Genomic DNA, 15,643 nt, shown 5'->3' on the forward strand with positions numbered 1-15,643 from the left:
TATTATTACTAATATATGTATATATAGGGAGCCCCCAGTGGCACAGCAAGTTAAACTGCTGAGCTGCTGAACTTGTTGACCGAAAGGTTGGCGGTTTGAATCCAGGGAGCGGGGTGAGCTCCTACTGTTAGCCCCAGCTTCTGCCAACCCAGCAGTTTGAAAACATGCAAATGTGAGTAGATCAATAGGTACCGCTCCGGCAGGAAGGTAACAGCGCTCCATGCAGTCATGCCTATGGCCACATGACCTTGGAGGTGTCTACAGACAACGCCGGCTCTTGGGCTTAGAAATGGAGATGAGCACCAACCCCCAGAGTCGGTCACAACTGGACTTAACGTCAGGGGAAACCTTTACCTTATATATAGGGAGCCCCCAGTGGCACAGCAAGTTAAACCGCTGAGCTGCTGAACTTGTTGACCGAAAGGTTGGCGGTTCGAATCCAGGGAGCAGGGTGAGCTCCTACTGTTAGTTCCAGCTTCTGCCAACCTCTATCAGTTCGAAAACATGCAAATGTGAGTAGATCAATAGGTACCGCTCCGGCGGGAAGGTAACCTTGATCCATGCAGTCATGCCAGTGGCCACATGATCTTGGAGTTGTCTACGGACAACGCCGGCTCTTCGACTTAGAAATGGAGATGAGCACCAACCCCCAGAATCGGTCACAACTGGACTTAACGTCAGGGGAAAACCTTTACCTTATATATAGGGAGCCCCCAGTGGCACAGCAAGTTAAACCGCTGAGCTGCTGAACTTGTTGACCGAAAGGTTGGCGGTTCGAATCCAGGGAGCAGGGTGAGCTCCTACTGTTAGTTCCAGCTTCTGCCAACCTCTATCAGTTCGAAAACATGCAAATGTGAGTAGATCAATAGGTACTGCTCCAGCAGGAAGGTAATGGCACTCCATGCAGTCATGTCCATGGCTAAGTGGCTAACAGCGGGCTCTCACTCCGCTCCCCGGATTCGAACCTGCGACCTTTCGGTCTGCAAGTTCAGCAACTCAGTGCTTTAACACAGTGCGCTATTAGGGGCTCCAAGGATTGCCTTAGAGTTGCCTTACGTCTGTAGGCACACAACAGCACAACAACAACAACAAACCATAGTCTGGCCCCTGAACTGTGCCTCTTTTAAAAAGGTTTGAGGATCCCTGTTCTTCAGTTTAGCCTCCAATTGGGAAAAGCAACAGCGGGGAGAATTTCTAGGTCACGGCAAAGGAATACCATTCAGGAGGTGAGTCAGTTTCCTGCTTAATGGAGACATATTTTTCCAGTGTAGCAACAATAAAAGACATTGGTTAGACAGAAAACCCCAGCCGCTGATCCAAAGCGGGCAAAATAAAGGGTTGATGCACAAAACAGAACCTCTTTATGGGCTTCGTCTAGGGGATGGTGCTTTTCGTGGACCAGTGAGTCTCTCAGAGCGATGCATGCAAAGGCTGCCCTCTCCGTGCAGCTGCAAACTCTGGCTTGAATTTGCAAGTCAAACGTCACCGAATCCAACAAAGGCCTGGACTGGTTGGTGGTGCGTCTACGTCGGGCGGGTTTTGCTGTGTAATGCAAGTTTCTAGACACAGCAGGCAGAGAGGGAGGGGAAAGCTGGAATGCCTCCTTTTTTCCTCCTCCTCCTCTGTCTCTCTCAGCCGTCATCATCATCATCTGGGCCTCCTGGTCTCTGTTTGCTCCTTCCTTCGTGCTCCGGCAGGAAGTGTTGTGACTTGCTTGCTTAGGATTACTATCGGGAGAGGAATGCTGGGCTTCCAGATTTAACTTTCTGGGCGTGGAGGGGAGCTCCGACATTGGGACCGGGATCGGTGAGCCGAACGGGTCCGATCTTCTCCCAAATCCGGACTGGGCAAGGTAAGGAGACGAAAGGGACCTCGAAATAATAATAATAATAATAACAACAACAATAATTTAGAAACAATAGACATTGACAAAATACGATCTGCCAACTGCAAAAGGCCACCCTACTGGGATCGGCACGCATTATCCGAAAATACATCACACAGTTCTAGACACTTGGGAAGTGTTCGACTTGTGATTTTATGATACGAAATCCAGCATGTCTATCTTGTTTGCTGTGTCATAATAGTAATAATACTAATAATAATATACATCACACAGTCCTAGACACTTGGGAAGTGTTCGACTTGTGATTTTGTGATACGAAATCCAGCATATCTATCTTGTTTGCTGTGTCATAATAGTAATAATAATAATAATAATAATAATAATAATAATAATAATAATAATACAAAGTGAAGAACCTGCTTTGATTGAAGTCAAAATCAGAAACTCCTCAAAGCACAGCAGACAAAAAACCAGTACAAGAAAACCGCACTACAAACTAGAGCTGACAGCTGGCACAACAAAACATTGCATGGAAAGTTCCTTGACAAAATTGAAGGAAAAGCTGATAAGGAGAAGACCTGGCTCTGGCTCACGAATGGGACCCTGAAGAAGGAGACAGAAGGCCTGATCCTTGCAGCCCAGGAGCAAGCCATCAGGACAAAGGCAATCAAGGCCAAGATTGAAAAATCAGCTGATGACCCAAAATGCAGACTGTGCAAGGAAACCGATGAAACCATTGATCATATCTTCAGCTGCTGTAAGAAAATTGCACAGACAGACTACAAACAGAGGCACAACTATGTGGCCCAAATGATTCATTGGAACTTATGCCTCAAGTACCACCTCCCAGCAGTAAAGAACTGGTGGGATAACAAACCTGCAAAAGTATTGGAAAATGAACATGCAGAGATACTGTGGGACTTCCGAATCCAGACTGACAAAGTTCTGGAACACAACACACCAGACATCACAGTTGTGGAAAAGAAAAAGGTTTGGATCATTGATGTTGCCATCCCAGGTGACAGTCGCATTGACGAAAAACAACAGGAAAAACTCAGCCGCTATCAGGACCTCAAGATTGAACTGCAAAGACTCTGGCAGAAACCAGTGCAGGTGGTCCCGGTGGTGATGGGCACATTGGGTGCCGTGCCAAAAGATCTCAGCCCGCATTTGGAAACAATAGACATTGACAAAATTATGATCTGCCAGCTGCAAAAGGCCACCCTACTGGGATCTGCTCGCATTATCTGAAAATACATCACACAGTCCTAGACACTTGGGAAGTGTTCAACTTGTGATTTTGTGATATGAAATCCAGCATATCTATCTTGTTTGCTATGTCATAAAATAATAACAACAACAACAACAACAACAATAATAATAAGGAAGTGTTCGACTTGTGGTTTTGTGAAACGAAATCCAGCATATCTATCTTGTTTGCTGTGTCATAAAATAACAACAACAACAACAACAACAATAATAATAAGGAAGTGTTCGACTTGTGGTTTTGTGAAACGAAATCCAGCATATCTATCTTGTTTGCTGTGTCATAAAAGGTAAAGGTTTCCCCTGACGTTAAGTCCAGTTGTGTCCAACTTTGGGGGTTGGTGCTCATCTCCATTTCTAAGCCAAAGAGCCGGCGTTGTCCATATGGAGCGCCCTTACCTTCCCGCCGGAGTGGTACCTATTGATCTACTCACATTGGCATGTTTTCAAACAGCTAGGTTGGCAGAAGCTGGAGCAACAGTGGGTGCTCACTCCGCTCCCGGGATTTGAACCTGGGACCTTTCGGTCTGCAAGTTCAGCAGCTCAGCGCTTTAACACACTTCGCCTCCGGGGTGCCTTGCTGTGTCATACAATATAATTATAATAATTAATACAATGGTGTTGGCCATAGATTAAATGCAGCAGCCAAACAGCCAATCCAATTTGTTTACTTTTTGCACCTATGACATGGGCACAACCCATAATAATTTTAAATCCGAAAAGGATACACACTCCATAAAGAATTGCATAAACTCCAGTCCCAGGCCAGAGGAAACCACCCTTCAAGCCACTGACAGATGGATGAGAAAGTGGCTACTGATTTAACCAGAGGAGGCAGGTATTGATGAAGCCTTTGCCGAGTCCAGAAAGAGAAGCCACCCAATGAGATCATGTTGACTAAGGGCAAACGCACTGGCCACGCCAAAGGGAGCATTAGCCACGGCACATTTGCTCATAGGGAGGTGTAGATGGAATTGGGATACTCCTAAATAAGTGATGTATTGATTTAGTTTGACACAGAGGCTTCAACAGACCTCACAACCTCTGAGGATGCTTGCCATAGATGTGGGTGAAATGTCAGGAGAGAATGCTTCTGGAACATGGCCATACAGCTGGAAAAACTCACAGAAAATCAGAAACTTGGCAAATCTTTTGTCTTTGGTAAAGCGAAGGGATCTTAAACTGGATCTACACTGCCCTATATCCCAGGATGTGATCCCAGATTATGTGTTTTGAACTGGATTACAGTAGAGTCTCACTTATTCAAGCTAAACGGGCCGGCAGAAGCTTGGATAAGCGAATATCTTGGATAATAAGGAGGGATTAAGGAAAAGCCTATTAAACATCAAATTAGGTTAGGATTAAGCACCAAAACATCATGTTATACAACAAATTTGACAGAAAAAGTACAGTAGAGTCTCACTTATCCAACATTCGCTTATCCAACGTTCTGGATTATCCAACGCATTTTTGTAGTCAATGTTTTCAATACATCGTGATATTTTGGTGCTAAATTCGTAAATATAGTAATTACTATGTAGCATTACTGCGTATTGAACTACTTTTTCTGTCAAATTTGTTGTATAACATAATGTTTTGGTGCTTAATTTGTAAAATCATAACCTAATTTGATGTCTAATAGGCTTCTCCTTAATATTTCCTTATTATCCAAGATATTCGCTTATCCAAGCTTCTGCCGGCCCGTTTATGTTGGATAAGTGAGACTCTACTGTAGTTCAATATTCAGTAATGTTATGTTGTAATTACTGTATTTACGAATTTAGCACCAAAATATTGTGATATATTGAAAACATTGACTACAAAAATGCCTTGGATAATCCAGAACCTTGGATAAGCGAGTCTTGGATAAGTAAGACTCTAATGTATATGAATCTACACTGCCAGATAATCTGGGATAAACAGATAATCTGGGATCTGATCTTGGAATATAGGGCAGTGTAGATCCAGCCCTGGCCCCCTTTTACACTGTTTTATAATCCAGATTATCAAAGCAGATAATCCACATTGTCTGATTTGAACCGGATTATGTGAGTCTACACTGCCATATAATCTAGTTCAAAGCAGATAATCTGGATTTTATATGGACTAGATGTCTCTTTCAGTAGAGTCTCCACCTCTGGAGGTCTTTAAACTGAGGCTAGATGGCCATCTGTTGAGAGAGCTTTGAAAACTCCTCTTTAAAATATTGCTGGTGAGAACCAACCACTGCATCTACTTTACAGAATTAAATCAGAATGATCCTCCTTTTAGGTGCCATGGCTCCATGCTATGGGATCATGGGAGTTGTAGTTCGACAAAGGTGAAGCCGTGACACCTTTCTGGCCTGTTTTGACAACAACGAGAGCAACTCTAAAGGCGTTTCCACTGCAAACAGTTTGCAAAACCCAAGTCCCTCGGAGGCACGAAAAGCAAACCGTTTCACATTCCTGAACCTGAAAAGCCGGTGACCCTTGGGTCCTGAGTCTATCTCCTGGAGTGGCTTTTCTTCTTCCAAAACAGCGACTTGCACACATGTTTTTCCCAGCAAGGTCATCCAAAGTCAGACAGAGGCAGGCCTTAAAGACCACAAAGGTTCAAAAAGAGAGGGACGAAGTGTCACCGTAAAACTGGAGGTTGGAGAGGAGAGAGAACTCCCAAAAGGCTTGCAAAGGCATTCCTGACACAGAAGAATAATAAAAGGAAATGCACCTACGCAAGAAGACACAGCCAGAGAAATCTCCCTGAAAAAGGAGCCGCAGCTCCTTTTTGAAGCAGAAGCTGGATGGCCATCTGTCTGGGGGGCTTTGATGGTGTCCTGCTACCTGGCAGAACAGGGCTTCAAAGCGGCATACAATACAGTAGAGTCTCACTTATCCAACACTCGCTTATCCAACGTTCTGGATTATCCAACGCATTTTTGTAGTCAATGTTTTCAATACATCGTGATATTTTAGTGCCAAATTCATAAATACAGTAATTACTACATAGCATTACTGCGTGTTGAACTACTTTTTCTGTCAAATTTGTTGTTAAACATTATGTTTTAGTGCTTAATTTGTAAAATCATAACTTAATTTGATGTTTAATAGGCTTTTCCTTAATGCCTCCTTATTATCCAACATATTCGCTTATCCAACATTCTGCCGGCCCGTTTATGTTGGATAAGTGAGACTCTACTGTATATAAAATGCATATAAATACACCAGACAGCAATGCATATTTTATTTGAGAAGGCTGCTAAAAAAAAAGAGGAACTAAAGGAATGAGTCTTAATTCTTTGGCCATATAATGCCATATAATCCAGATTATTTGTTTGAACTGGATGAGCTGGAGTTGCATTGTTTGGGTCTGCACTGACCGTGGTCCCATTTACTTCCATATCGTGCAGTTTGAAATATCGTGCAGTTTGTAATATGAGTTTTGATTCATATGATCCAGTTCAAAGCAGATCATCTGGATCCAAACACTGGATTATATGGCGGTGTAGATCCAGCCTTTGAGGTTAATATTATTATCATCATCCTCATCCTACTCATCTGAGGAAATAGATTAATCCTACAACTGATTGGTATCAACACCTAGAAACAACAACCTATTCATCCAACCCTTAAGATATTGTTATATGTCTGGTATCCAGGAGCTACTCTAAGAAGAACTTATACAGATGTTATATTAATTACTGAACTGTCTTATTCCACGCTCCAGCAACACTTGAGAACACTATCAAGAGGGCAGTAGATTCTGCTTGTTTTTCATTTATTCGATTTGACAAGATTGAAACCAAACTAGAGACTACAACAGTTTAATGTTAAGGCTTATGTGAAGGGTTGCCTTTTTGTACATCTGCATGTTAAGAACTGTTTATTTAACTCGATTCAATACTGCGACAGCAATTTTGATTGTTATTAAGTCAACAATAAGACTTTGTCTGGTTTTTATTTCTATTTAACATAACTGGCACTTAAACTATAAATAGGAATAGTTTTTCCATAACACCTTTGTAAGTGTTGCCAAGTGTATTCCTTTATGTTAAGAACTATACTAACGTAGTGAATGAGAATACAAGTAGTGGATACCTTAAGTAAAGTATTCATTGCAATATATACTACTAGCTTTACCCGGCCACTCATTGCTGTGGCTTATGCTTTCAGAGTGTTGCTCTTTATTTACTGTCCTGATTTTAGAGATTATATTGTTCTGTATTATTATTAATCGCTTTGAATGCGATTTCCTGCTTCTTGGCAGAATGGGGTTGGACTGGATGGCCCATGAGGTCTCTTCCAACTCTACTATTCTATGATTCTATGATTCTATATCACAGTAATTATTACATATTATATTTATAATCTTATATTGTCTGCTTAGAACTGGATTATATGAGGCCCCTTCTTCACAGCTGTATAAAATGCACACTGAAGTGGATTATATGGCAGTGTGGAGTCCAGATAATCCAGTGCAAAGCAGATAATATAAGACTATCAATGGATTATATAGCTGTGTGGAAGGGCCTTGAGTCTACACTGCCATATAATCCAGTGCAAATTAGATAATCTGTGGAACAGGCCGAGGCCTAAGTTTGCCTGTCCCCTGGGCTGAGTTGGTTACTAGGAGACCAAGTGGGCAGAGATTAGTCCTCCAACTGGCAGCAATTGGATAAAAACAATTATTGCTCTCCCTCTAAGTAGGATTTTATTTTTATTTTCTTTTTGTTGTATCAACCTAGAGGCGTGGATGATGGGTTGTGTTGTCAAATTTCGAGGTTTGGGGGCCTGTAGTTTTGTTGTTTTGTTGGTCGCCGTGATGCCATCACTCATTTATATATATAGACTAGTAAACGTAAGAGATTCCAAAGGGATGGGGCTATGATCTACCACTGTTTCTAGTCAAATCCAGTTTAGATTGATGTTAATACGACACCATAATGCCCTTCTTTTGCAGCTTGTATAACAAGTGCCACTAAAAGTTGTTTATATAGAAGATAACTAGCTTTGCCCGGCCACGCGTTGCTGTGGCTTATGGGAATCCTTTGTTGGCCAGGTGGAATAGCAGTGAATAGCCCCAAAGCCTGGCCGTTTTCTGGAGTAGCTGGAGCTGTTTGTTGTATGAACGTAGAGGCATGGATGAGGGGTTGTGTTGTCAAAATTTGAGGTTGGGGGGCCTGTACTTTTGTTGTTTTGTGAATTGCCGTGATGCCATCACTCTTTTATATATATAGATTACATTACCAACATAGTTGTAGTGTGGCACCAGCCCTCTTGGTTGGGAAAAACTCAAGACCTTATAAAACTACAACTCCCACGATGTGAACTCTGGAGTCTGTTTTGCACTGCGTTTTCTCTTACATTGGTGGGCAAGCCATTCAAGGACCCACGCGGGGCCCCTGGAATTCCTCTTTCTCATCTTACGTTGTGAGGTCTGTTTCCTCTTTGGAGGTGTTTGGAGAGGAATGTGTGCGAAAGAAATCGAGCCATCCAAAGAGTGTCTTTGGCACGAAGGGAATTTGGTAAATAAGGAAACCACATTAAGCCTTCCGCTGCAGAAAAATAGGGGAAGGTTCATCAGGAAATGGGTGTTTTTGCAATATACCGGGTCTGAAGCGGGGAAGCCTTTGTGGCAAACTGTGTTAACTGTGTTTGTCATTCCTCTCTGCAAATGGCACTTTGCAAATGTGGGGAACAGAGGACCCGATGTCCAACCTGTGGGCCGTATGTCACCTCTGATCTCCAGTTTTTATTTATTTATTTTATTTATTTACAGTATTTATATTCCGCTATTCTCACCCCAAAGGGGACTCAGTGCTGATCACATTGCACACATATAAGGCAAACATTCAATGCCATATAAACATAGAACAGAGACAGAGATAGACGCAGGCACGGGCTGGCCTCGAACTCATGACCTCTTGGTCAGAGTGATTTGTTGCAACTGGCTGCTATCCAGCCTGCGCCACAGCCACAGTTTTGTGGCGTGCTGTGTCACAAAATCCCCAAATGTCCAAACTTTCAGTGTAATGTTATTCGATGTAGTATTAGCCCCCGGTGGCGCAGTGGATTAAACTGCTGAGCTTTTGAATTTGCTGACTGAAAGGTCCCAGGTTCAAATCCCGGGAGTGGAGTGAGCGCCCGCTGTTAGCCCCAGCTCCTACTAACCTAGCAGTACAAAAACATGCCAATGTGAGTAGATCAATAGGTACCGCTCCGGCGGGAAGGTAAGGGCGCTCCATGCAGTCATGCCGGCCACATGACCTTGGAGGTGTCTACGGACAACGCCGGCTCTTCGGATTAGAAATTGAGATGGAGCACCAACACCCAGAGTCGGTCACGACTGGACTTAACGTCAGGGGAAACATTTACCTTTACCTATAAATTGATATAGATATAGATAGATAGATAGATAGATAGATAGATAGATAGATAGATACTAGCTGTGCCCGGCCACGCGTTGCTGTGGTGAAGTCTGGTGGTATGGGAAATAAAGTACTGAGGAATTGGTGGTAGTGAAGGTAAAGGGTAAAGGTTTTCTCCTGACATTAAGTCCAGTTGTGTCCGACTGCACACTGAAGTGGATTATATGGCAGTGTGGAGTCAAGATAATCCAAAGCAGATAATATAAGATTATAAATGGATTATATAGCTGTGTGGAAGGGCCTTGAGTCTACACTGCCATATAATCCAGTTCAAATCAGAGAATCTGTATTTTATGGGCAGTGGGGAAGAGGCCTAAGTGAGACCTAACTCTGCCTGTCCCCTGGGCTGCGTGGGTTGCTAGGAGACCAAGTGGGCGGAGCTTAGCCTTTTAACTGGCAGCAATTGGATAAAAACAATTATTCCTCTCCCTCTAATTAGGACTTTATTTTTCTTTTCTTTTTGTTGTATGAATGTAGAGGCATGGATGAGGGGTTGTGCTGCCAAGTTTAGTGTTTCTGGGATGTGTAGTTTTGTTGTTTTGTCCTAGGCCGAAATTTCATTACCCTTTTATATATACAGTAGAGTCTCACTTATCCAAGCTAAACGGTCCGGCAGAAGCTTGGATATGCGAATATCTTGGATAATAAGGAGGGATTAAGGATAAGCCTATTAAACATCAAATTAGGTTATGATTTTACAAATTAAGCACCAAAACTTCATGTTATACAACAAATTTGACAGAAAAAGTAGTTCAATACACAGTAATGTTATGTTGTAATTACTGTATTTATGAATTTAGCATCAAAATATCACAATATATTGAAAACATTGACTACAATGGATTATCCAGAGGCTTGGATAAGCGAGGCTTGGATTAGTGAGACTCTACTGTATAGATAGTAGGCTTGATCGATCCACGAAAAATTTGATTCTAAACTCGTTGCAAAAGTAGAGGGGGGCAGCGTTTCGTTTTTGAAGGTATTTCCGAATTTTGCCCCCCAAAAATTTCGAAATTAACGAAAATTCGTTATTTTCTAAATTAATTCGTTAATGGCGGACGCGCATGCGCAATTCCCAAAAACAGCACAGAGGGAGAGGACTTTACAGGTCTCTCCCACCCTCATTTTTTTAGTGATCTTCTTCAAACTTGGTACAGTGGTAGAACACATTTAACACTGATAGCTCACCAAAATTTGGAACGTTTCCCTTATCCTCTGATTTTTGGCGAATTTTCATAGCTTTTATAATAAACCATTTTTTAATAATTGCAGAAATCTGTTCCTGGTTTGAAAGTCTTATTTCCTGTTAAATTGGGTTGTCTTTACTGTGAAAGTCATTGTTCTACTTCAGAAACTTTGTTTTTGTGGCTGAAACTTTGTTAAATTGGTGTGTGTGTGATATATACTGTGTATATATATATATAGTCCCTGCATATGTGTGTGTGTGTTTGTTTGTGTGTGTGTGTGTATAGGTAAAGGTAAAGGTGTCCCTTGACGTTAAGTTCAGTCATGTCTGACTCTGGGGGTTGGTGCTCATCTCCATTTCTAAGCCCAAGAGCCAGTGTTGTCCATAGACACCTCCAAGGTCATGTGGCCGGCATGACTACATGGAGTGCCATTACCTTCCCGCCAGAGCGGTACCTATTGATCTACTCACATTGGCATGTTTTCAAGCTGCTAGGTTGGCAGAAGCTGGAGCTAACAGCGGGCACTCACTCTGCTCCCGGGATTTGAACCTGGGACCTTTCGGTCTGCAAGTTCAGCAGCTCAGTGCTTTAACACACTTCGCCATCGGGGCTCATGTATATATAATATACATACACATACACACAATGTGGAGAATATGTGGAAAGGTAGATAGATAAGTTGGGAGCCACAGTGAAGGCACCTTCCTGGGAGCAAGGTCTAATAATAATAATAATAATAATAATAATAATAATAATAATAATAATAATAATAATAATAAATCCCTTACAATATCCAAGATGGGTACCATTATTGGCAGAGAAAGCCAAGCTGTAGGAGTTGAAATCCAATCATTTATCCTCCCTATAGAATCAATTTTATATGCATTTTTAGCTACAGAAAAGCTAAAATCAGGACAGTAAAAGAACAGCACCCAGAAAATGGGAATTCCAGACAGGAAACAATCAGGGCCAGCTAATACCTCCCAACAAAGGATTCCCCCAGGTAGGAAGCAGCCAGGCTTTGAAGCTGCAAGGCTATTCAATGCTAATCAAGGTGACCAATTGCAACATTCACACTTGCCTCCCACAGACAAGAGTTCTTTCTCCCACCCTGGACCTTCCACAGATATATAAACCCCACTTGCCTAGCTTCGCACAGACGTCAAAACCTCACCGCCGGGCCCCTCTCTGTCTCTCTCGGTCTCTCCATTCCCGGCTCCATCCGCCGCCTTCCCGCCTCACAGAGAGACACCAGGCCTGAGCTGAGGCGAGGCGGCGGCGGCGGCCATTTCCCCCCTCCGTCTTCCTCCTCCTCCTCCTCCTCGGCCTCCTTCCCCCTCGCCCCCTCCCATTGGCTGAGCCCGTGACGCCCCTTTTGCTGAGGGGCAAAAGGAAAGGGCCTGAATGGTGGGAGTTTGGGTGATTTGCAAAAGCTTTTTTTTCCTAACGAAAAAAACGACGACATAACGAAAAACGGCCTCTCGCGATTCGAAACCGCGATATCCAGACGTGTGGACAACCAATGCCGTATATTGCTTCAAAACAAACGAAAATAACGAATTAATAACGGTTAACGGGGAAAACGAATTATTTGAGCAAGCCTAATAGATAGATAGATATGACTCTATATCAATACTCAACCCGGAGCAATGGTGGAAAAGGGCTATATGGTCTTTTTTAGATTTTTTTCTTCCTGATCTGTGAACAAAGTTAGGTCTTGGCCCTTGTTTTGCTGCTGCTGAATCTCACGTGGAAACAATGGAAGTGGTTTTATGAGACCCAGCTTCTCAAAACAGGCAGTGACCTCACCCTTTCCCAGTGTTTTAATGGAATTGGTGAGGCATGATTTGATTAACCGGCACATCTCTCTGTGATTCCAGATCAGGCCCTGAAACGCTATTGGAGTGGTTCCCTCTCGCCGTCCAGCTTTGCCTCTCTATGTGTCCGCAGATGAAGGATTGAGCCCAATCACTGAGTACAAACAGAGGGGTAAGAAGAGTCTTGGACGCACAATAGGTATTACCGTATTTACTCAAATCTAATGCTCACCCTTTTGGGGCTAAATGATCTGCCCAAAATTAGGGTATGCATTACATTTGTTTCCTACAGTCATCTTAATGCTGAGCCAAAATAAAAGGGGAAGCTGCTTCAGGAGCTCCTTTTTGAGGGACCTCGCCTCTAATTAAATGACTGAAGCTCATCCTGGGATTTCTTGTTTGGGGAGGCATCAGCCTTCTTGGGCAGAGAAGGCTCAAACCTTGCCAAACTACAGCCCCGTTAACTCCATAGCATTGAACCAAGGCAATTAAAGTGGATTTATTCTACAGCACAGATGTATCCCGAGGTTTTCCTTCCCGGTGCTAGAAGTTTTGGTATCCTAGCACAATTGTTTACAACGAAGGAATTATAAGCAGGCACCTTTTTTGGCCAAAGAGCGCAGAAAATCCTTTTTTTGGTTCAGAGTTTTGGAAACTGAGGTGTGCATTAGATTCAATGGCGCATGAGACTCGATATCAATATGATATTACTATCTGTGACACCTGTTCATCCCATGGATTGGATTATTCATCCCAACGATGGAGATGGTGGTTTGCTTGTCCTTTTGACCTTCTCCATCTGGGCACAATAGTCCTGGGGCTTTTGGTCCTTTGGGGAAAAATGACCCTCCTCGGTCTAAAATGCCCAATATGAGATCTCCCATCTAAATGCTTCTTGATGTCCAACTCTGCTTAGCTTATGGACCCAAGTGGGATTTGTTATCACAACTTTCTAGGATCCTATTTGGAAGAGACCCCCAAAGGACACCCAGTGCAACCCCCTTCAGCCACACGGAAGGCACAATCCAATCTCTCCCAACAGATGGCCACCCGGCCTCTGCTTCAGAGAAGGAAACGTCACCAGACCCTCATTGAACGTATTCCACTTTTGAACAGCTCTGATCCTCAGGAAGTTCTTCCTAACGTCTTCTGCAATTTGAATCCATGACTCCATTGGTCTCTACAGCAGCAGAAAACAAGCCTTGCTTCTTCCTCAATTTGGCCTCCGTTCCAGTGTTTAAACCGAGCTCTCATGTCCCTTTCTCTCGGCCTTTCCTCCAAGCTAAACATCCTCAGCTCCTTTAGCCACTCCTCTGAGGGATTCATGGCTTCCAGACCTTTGACCACTTTGGCCTGCCTTCTCTGGACACTTTCCCTCTTCTTGAATTGCTTTGCCCAGAACTGGGGACAGGGTTATTATTCCAGATGAGTTCTGACCAAAGCAGAAGAAGAGAGGGGCACCATGACTTTCCTCCGTCTGGACACTATCCTCCTATTGAGGCAGCCTAGAATCGCATTGGCCCTTTTAGCTGCCACATCACACTGTTGCCTCATGTTCAGTTTGTGGGCAACTAAATCTCCTAGATCCCTTTCAAGGTGTCCCCCATCATGTCCTATTTTTCCCCTTGTTGACATTCATTCTGTTAGGTTTGGCCAATCCACTCTCTCATCTGTGATACTGTCCTCTGGAGTCATAGCTTTGGTCCCATCTGCAAACGTGATCAGCCTGTTTTGCATTTCATTATCTGAGTCATTGATAAAGATCCCAAATAGCTCCGAAAGGCCCTCTTTTATGCCCCCCTCCAAAATTCACTCCTCTCAGTATGAAGAAGAAGAACCATTGGTCAGAAGACCCTTTTTACTGTACCAAAATCTTTGTGAAGGAGTGGTAAATGCACAGTGATATGAGAAATGGGAGCAAATTGGAGCAAAATAGGACCCTGAGCTTGCAAAAAATGCCAGCTCTTGCTTCGAGGGCGTTCCTTTTCTTGGTGAAAACATTCTAGCCTTATGGGACCTGCATCAAGGAGCAAAGATTTCCAGCTGAGGTCTGTTTCTCTTAGTGGATCAGGTGCTGCTGGTCTGGAGGCACCGTGAGCCTTTCTGTTTATTTGCCATTTCCCATGCTCTTCGACGGTGTTTAATCTCTGGGCGTTTCTCCATTTCTTATGGCTCCGAACCCTCCTTTGTTAGCATTAGTCCGCCATATCTTTGCTGTTAAATAAGAATTGTAATTTCTAACGTTTGAGTCTCCTTTGTGGAGAGAAAAAGCGGGCTATAATAATATATTTAATAACACAACAAGAACAAGAACAGCCTGACAACAACAACAACAACAACAACAACAGCCTGATAAATAGAATTTTTGGTTTGAAGTACAGTATTTCTTTTCCTTTGATACGTTTTCTCCAGCATTCTGTAATAATAATAATAATAACAAAATAATAATAATAATAATTACAATAAAATAAATAAAAATTACGATCTGCCAACTGCAAAAGGCCACCCTACTGGGATTTGCGTGCATCATCCGAAAATACATCACACAGTCCTAGACACTTGGGAAGTGTTCGACTTGTGATTTTGTGATACGAAATCCAGCATATCTATCTTGTTTGCTGTGTCATAAAATAATAATAATAATAATAATAATAATAATAATAATAATAATAATAATAATACATCACACAGTCCTAGACACTTGGGAAGTGTTCGACTTGTGATTTTGTGATATGAAATCCAGCATATCTATCTTGTTTGCTGTGTCATAATAATAATAATAATAATAATAATAATAATAATAATAATAATAATACATCACACAGTCCTAGACACTTAGGAAGTGTTCGACTTGTGATTTTGTGATATGAAATCCAGCATATCTATCTTGTTTGCTGTGTCATAATAATAATAATAATAATAATAATAATAATAATGATACATCACACAGTCCTAGAAACTTGGGAAGTGTTCGACTTGAGATTTTGTGATATGAAATCCAGCATATCTATCTTGTTTGCTGTGTCATAATAAAATAATAATAATAATAATAATAATAATAATAATACATCACACAGTCCTAGACACTTGGGAAGTGTTCGACTTGTGATTTTGTGATATG

The 15,643-nt window shown here is 42.4% G+C and overlaps 1 protein-coding gene across 6 annotated transcripts in view; it reads left to right on the plus strand.

Moving 5' to 3' along the window:
• pls3 (plastin 3) overlaps positions 1 to 15,643 on the plus strand; it is an 89,303-nt gene that overhangs the window by 35,813 nt on the left and 37,847 nt on the right. For 2 of the 6 annotated variants that reach the window (XM_008119627.3, XM_062963737.1), the window contains exon 2: positions 12,586 to 12,694. The exons of 1 other annotated variant lie outside the window; for it this stretch is intronic. The gene's annotated coding sequence lies outside the window, so the exon portion shown is untranslated. Of the gene's footprint in view, positions 1 to 1,575; positions 1,853 to 12,585; positions 12,722 to 15,643 lie in introns of those variants that run through there. 3 more of the 6 variants (XM_062963733.1, XM_062963734.1, XM_062963736.1) reach the window with 3 other exon arrangements.

The sequence above is a fragment of the Anolis carolinensis genome, unplaced genomic scaffold, assembly GCF_035594765.1.
Source record: "Anolis carolinensis isolate JA03-04 unplaced genomic scaffold, rAnoCar3.1.pri scaffold_12, whole genome shotgun sequence".
Taxonomy (NCBI): domain Eukaryota; kingdom Metazoa; phylum Chordata; class Lepidosauria; order Squamata; family Dactyloidae; genus Anolis; species Anolis carolinensis.